This window comes from Homarus americanus, unplaced genomic scaffold (genome assembly GCF_018991925.1).
Source record: "Homarus americanus isolate GMGI-L3 unplaced genomic scaffold, GMGI_Hamer_2.0 scaffold52806, whole genome shotgun sequence".
In the NCBI taxonomy this organism is placed as follows: Eukaryota; Metazoa; Arthropoda; class Malacostraca; order Decapoda; family Nephropidae; genus Homarus; species Homarus americanus.
Window position 1 is genome coordinate 9071163 of NW_024720773.1, and position 6506 is coordinate 9077668.

The 6506-nt window shown below is 36.8% G+C and overlaps 1 long non-coding RNA gene across 2 annotated transcripts in view; it reads left to right on the plus strand.

Annotated features, from left to right (window-relative positions):
- The window catches only part of LOC121861038, a 43944-nt gene extending 40438 nt beyond the window's left edge, over nt 1-3506 (plus strand). For both annotated transcript variants that reach the window (XR_006087970.1, XR_006087971.1), the window contains exon 5: nt 314-3506. This is a non-coding gene — a long non-coding RNA (uncharacterized LOC121861038). The remainder of the gene's footprint in view (nt 1-313) is intronic.
- Nucleotides 3507-6506: the final 3000 nt, after the last annotated feature.

Genomic DNA, 6506 nt, shown 5'->3' on the forward strand with positions numbered 1-6506 from the left:
ATTTAACTAGGTCTATGGTGTTTCCTATTGGTTGATTCTGCTAACCAATGAGAGTCGAAGTTATTAGTCAAAACAATATGGAGTGATTTTTTTTTATGTGGTAGGAATAAAATGGTAATGTGATAATTTATTATATTGATGCCATATGTTTTTAATTGATTTATGTTACATTGAAGTTTAAAGCATTATTGGAGAGTAATTTTTTACCTTCAAATTCCTGTAACACGCACACACACACACACACACACACACACACACACACACCAGAAACACGGTGTAAACAATAGGAGCTAAACAGTGTTGTCTCTTGTAGTGTGGCCGGCCGGGAGTAAGAAGGGACCCAAGACGCAGGACCTTCGCCACACACTCCGACCATCAACAAACCTGGGCAGTGACCTCGAGGAGTAAACGCCTTCATGTTAACTGCACGTATAATAAAACTACAAGAAGAGGAAGAAGAAGAAGTCATTGCTTACTATTTTGCTACTCTCTTTCTATATAAGCTTGAGTAATAGACATGTGAATGAGTGATATAGGTCACTAAGGATTGTTGTTACTATGTGTTCAGTTTTTGGGGTGTGAGAGAGTGTGCTCATTGTTGTATTCGTATGTTAGGTGTGAAGACGTTCTTACAAAAAAACAGTTCGAGCAGAGGTTCGCCTGTCAGCGGTGACCTCTGTGTCGTGACGTAACTCACTGATAGGTTGTACTGAACACTGATCCCCCTTATACCGTGTGCATGGGGCCAGCTTAACCTAGCTGGAGTTGTAGCTTCATCACTCAAACTACAACACTGTGGGATAGTTCGGTCAAGAAGCAGCTACTATGTCGACCCTTCTGTCTTCTTGACCTGCCAGCCCAGCTGGTGTTGTCCCAGCTGAGTATGAGCTAGCCAGCTGCAGGTGGTGCTACCCTGCTACGTGTGTAAGGAACCCTAGCCAGCTTAGAGCCTGCCTGCTTAATCTAAAGGACAACCTGCTGTCATGTAAACTCCCAGTTATTGCTGGGAATGTGTGTATGTGTGTGTGTGTGTGTAACGAAGTGGGTCACATCCCTGTATGTTGTGCCGCCAGTGTCGCCTCCCTGTGTGTTCTGGTGTTGGCTCTCGTGTCACATCTACCTGTGGTTCCCAGGTGGTCATATCTGTGAGTGTTTACCAGATGGTCACAGCTGTATGTTCTGATGATATTTTCTGGTGTTACGTCTCTGTATGTAACTTGTAGGTGTATGGAAATTACACTACGTCAACAAAGTCAACACACCACAACACAGGTTTAACATTTCCTGTGTAGAAGGGAAACATCCATGACTCCTACACACCTAAGGGGAAAAAATTACGGTAATTTCCCTCGTTGGTGTACACAGTCATAAGGTGTCGCTGCGAGATTTATATATACAGTATACGCATCAGCCGAGCTTTCTGCTTGTCATAATATTTTTAATAGCTGTCATTCGTGTTAGTTTTTTTATAATAATAGTAGTCCAAGTATTCCTCCTGCACCATTGTGGCTTTCTCACTGTAGTCAAGTTCCTCACCTAGCAACCCATAGATTAATAATAGATTTTGTCCCAGTTCGTCTCACACAAAACTAAAAGGCTGTCTGATAAATCTTCACACTCCTCTTCTTCTCTTTCTTCCTTTTCGTTATGTTCTTTATCTTCCTCTTCTTCCTCCTCGTCTTCTTGTCATTCACCTTCTGATATTTCATCTTTCTCATCATCCCCTTGGCCATCTCTGTCTTCTTCCTATTCATTTGATTCGTCCACTATGCCTCCTTCTTCTTCCTTTTCGTATTCTTCCTCATCCCTTACTTCCTCCTCACCTTTACCACCTTCTTCTCCCCCATCTTCTCCTACACATCATCCTTTAACCCATTTACCACCTTATTACAGTATCTCTATCCCTCCTATCCATCCATCTCAAATCTTACCCTGCAGTGATCTCCCTGCCTCCTATCCATCTTCCTCATCTTTCTCACCTTCTTCCTCATCTGGTTCTCTTCCTTCTTCCTCTAACCTCACTTCATCTACACCACCTTCAACCTGTGTTTCCTATCTCACTTTCTATAATTCGTACCCAATGTATTTTTTGGTGTTCTCATTCCTGACGCTTGTTTTGTCATCATTACTTTTCATCCTCCTCGTTCTCCATGTTTACCTCACTTCCAATGTTGTTCTCTCACTGTTCCTATTGTCATCTTGTTTTATCTCTTCTCTCTTCAGTGCCTCAATATGCTGTGCCTTCTTCCTCATCTTCGTCATCATGTTTTCCTCGTGTGTTTGTTTCTGCTCCGTCTTCCTGCATTGTAAACGAGAGGTGTCTTACGTGTATAGTTTGTGGCTCAGAGTAATGTAAACTTTAAAAGGGAAATCATTATAGGAATTCAAAGCAGAAATAATAGACCCCCTTTTGAGACTAAAAATTTATACACGGAGACGACAATGAAGTATTTTTGAGATGGGAAATAATTACTACTGATATACCAACTGTGAATCTCATTACATAACCCTTAAATAATGTGTAAAACTCCATCCGGGTGGCAAAGATGTATATTCACCCCAACTCTGGTGAATTTGTGTACATTGTGGAGAAGTTACGTAAGAAATTCACAGTTCACATGGCATTAATGATATTTTATTCCAAGATGGATTATTAACGTCTCCTGTATACATATATTAAGCCCTAAAAATACACCGTATCAACTCTGAACTGTTGAAATAACCCGTTAATACACATTTGTAATTATCTTTAGGTGTTGAGTCAAGAGAGCTATAACAGGGGGTAGGTTATCATCGTGGTGGTGGTAGGGAGAGAAGAGTCAAGACCCATACTCTGAAAATCTGATCGATGGCACGTAAGAGAAAATTTTAGGGATGGAGGTTACTGGTGGCTGATGTTTGTAAGTGAAGGGATTGTTGGTTGGTCTGATTTTTAGTATTTTTTTGTCAGTTCCTTTCTGAAAACCTAAAATTTTCTCAATATTTTAGGGATGAAGATTATTGGTACCCACAGATAATCATACGAAGATATTTAATAACATGGATGATTTTTTTTTTAAGAAGAATCATATCAGAAAAATTAATTAAGGAAATTGTCTGAAATTTCCATGGGTAAAATTGATAACCAAAGCGAATTATGCAACTGGGAGGATTAATATATTATTCTGTATTAGGAATCTTGCTCAAGTCTTATGTATTACTGTCTGATTGGAAAGACAAATGGTGGTGTTTTTTCACTGTTGGTAATCTAAAAAAAATATAAAAAATAATCTCAGAGAATTGCTTCGTCAGGTCAACTTTTTTTTCCCATGTTTAGTGGCACCCATAATTCCACCTGATTCTGTTATACACTGAATGAGGTGGTACAGTACTTTTTTAGGTAAGCTAGTGTATGACAGCTGGTGCGTTCAGGTGGTCCTACAAGCTGGTACGGTCAGATGGTCTTATATGCTGGTGTGTTCAGGTGGTTTTACAAGCTGGTGTATATGACAGCTGGTTCAGGTTACCCCAGAACATGATTACAATATAGGCTATGAGAGGCAGGTGGTGGAGAGATGGTGTAGCTGGTAGACAGATGGTGTAGCTGGGGAGCGAGCAGCACCATCTGAGAAGTCACCCAGAATCACTGCCTTCAACAATATGCCTTACAACTATGCAGAAAGTATTGTATTTTTAGCATAAACAAAACCCACAATACTTCACTAATGTTCTTGCTTGCTGTTTAAGTCTTAATGAATTATTTATATATATATATATATATATATATATATATATATATATATATATATATATATATATATATATATGTGTGTGTGTGTGTGTGTGTCTTGAAATGTGTCCGAGTGTGTATGTATAGAAATGTGTATGTGTAAGTGTGAGTTTGTATAGAAATATGTGTGTGTGTGTGTGTGTGTGTGTGTGTGTGTGTGTGTGTGTGTGTGTGTGTGTCGTGTTTATATACTGTATATATATATATATATATATATATATATATATATATATATATATATATATATATATATATATATATATATATATATATATATATATATATATATATATATATATATATATATATATATATATATATATATATATATTCGTGTGGGTGTGCATCCTATTATATATGTGTCAGTACATATACAGTATTTATATATATATAAGCATAAGAACAGTACAGTATATAATTTTGACAGCTTGTGCTAATAAAACTGTATTAAATAAGGTGCTGTATAATAAAGTATTAAGATTATTTGCCGTGTTGCTGCCACACATCTCTGGTCTTTACCTATAGTATAGTATTAGTCGGTAATAACATCAGCTTCTGCCACTTTTTATGACAACATTTTCCGCTTGCCAATAAAATGATGAAAAAAATACAGAAGTTGTCTTTATTGATCCTCCTGTAGAGAATAATAAATATATATAAGGCTTTTAATGGGGAATATAGAATTAAATTTATTGATGCTCACATGTGACTAAAGAACAGTGTTTTGTTATGCTTTAGTATTGAGAGTATTAACCAGTACTCTGAATGATGGTCTCATATACTGTATGTGTTTATATTTTAGTACAACAGGTGTTAATGAATTAAAGGGCGAGTTTATATCAATGTATTTAATTAACTTACTTATACTGTAATGTTGTGTGCCTATAACTGCATTATATGATTAACTTATAGTGTTGTGTACCTATATCTAGTAGCATTAATATTAATATATCTAGCGTGTGGTTTGGTTATGTAGGTAGTAGGCAGCTATCAAACAGGGAGGTACTACCGCCTGGGAAGATATTGGAAGCATAATGTGTTGTCTAATGGTAGACCCTGCTGCCATATGGCACCACAAAAATTGTGACCAAGTCCCAGGTTGCTGATCTGTTTTTCTGCCTCATTTACACACAATTCCATGGTCTCAGTTGTTTCTCTTACTTTGACAAAACAACGTACAATGCTACTATATATATATATATATATATATATATATATATTCTCACTCCCGATGTTTATTTTTTTCGATTTTTGTGTTTATTTATGGGTGATTTTTATTTCGCCCCCTAAGGCCGATAATACTGTACATTCCTTGTGATAACGGTACTGGATTATGGTGATCCTAGAGAGGAGTGTTATCTAAAAACTACTTAATCCAGTCATCTACAGTACTGTATTATGAATTGACTACCTCGAACCTCAAACAAATTATTCAAAGAAATGTTTCTAGGGCATGGGTATTTTTCGAGGTTAAAATTCACTTCTGTCATGTTAGTTGTTTTAAATAATATTGCAAAAAAACAGGCTACTCTAAAATTTATAAAGATTTATTTTGCATACTGGTAATAAAATCTAGTTTAAGTTTACTGAGATTAAGGATTTAATTTATTTATTTTTTTTAATTATCGGACCCTGGCATCCATGAGGGGTGAGGACAGTTGGAGAACTTGGAGTCGACCTGTCACCATTAGTGTTGACCCGCCTGGCGTGGGGGGAGGAGGGGGGTTATGTTGTGAGTTGTGTGTCGACAATTTTACTGGCGGTTTTTACCAGCAGCCCAGAAGTAGACCTAGAACCTATCTAGTTTATTTAAAGGTAAGACGAGGAATTATTTATCCAGGATTGGTAAATGTGTGGGTAGTTGGAGTGTGTCGTGTTGTTATATACTAGACTAGATGCTATATAATGGTAATACAGTACATGCTATTCCTTGTTTATAGTGATCTTTGCTTGTATAATTTAAGGTACAGTGTATGGTTTGGTTGTGTGGTTAATACAGGTTTACAGTATATTGTTTGGTTGTGTGGGTAATGCTTAGTGTCCTCATAAACAGGGGGAACCTTATCTGCTACTTCTAAACAGTGCGTAAGAGACGTGACCGACTCTCCAAGTGGCGAAGATAACGTAAGGCATGTATTGTAAAGGTTTCTTGAAGGCTTACCAAATGGGAGAAACTAGCAACATTGTGTAGCCAATTCTGCCAGGTTGAAGTTGTTGCTGTTTTTCAGGTAAAAACCTGACAGGTGGGCTGGAGCTCCTCCATGAGATAACACTTAAAAAATCGGGAAAATTAAAAAAAAAGTTCACAAGTCCAAATATGGCTGTATATTGTTTGAGGAGACACAATCTTTTATTTTGACTTGACATTTTTCAAAAGTACAGAGTGTTTAGCGAGACCAAAGGACTTGACGAGTCATAAGTAGAAAAGAGTTGCTGTACATCTTTATAATAAGATGTTGAAGACTCAAAATTCTTTATTACATCAGATGTGTTGATGAATACTAATGAGATGGTTTTAAACAAATATATTTGATGTAATGAAGTATCTTAAGTCAACATGTTATGAAGACTTACAAGGAGATGTACAACAAATCCTTCCCATGATTTGACATTGCACGTGTTTGTTATTGCTGTACATAAATATTTGACTTGATTACATGAAACTTATTTGAAAGATGTACAGTAGAGATGTTATCCAAGAAAGTCTTACAAATGAGTGAATACACCAAAGTACCAA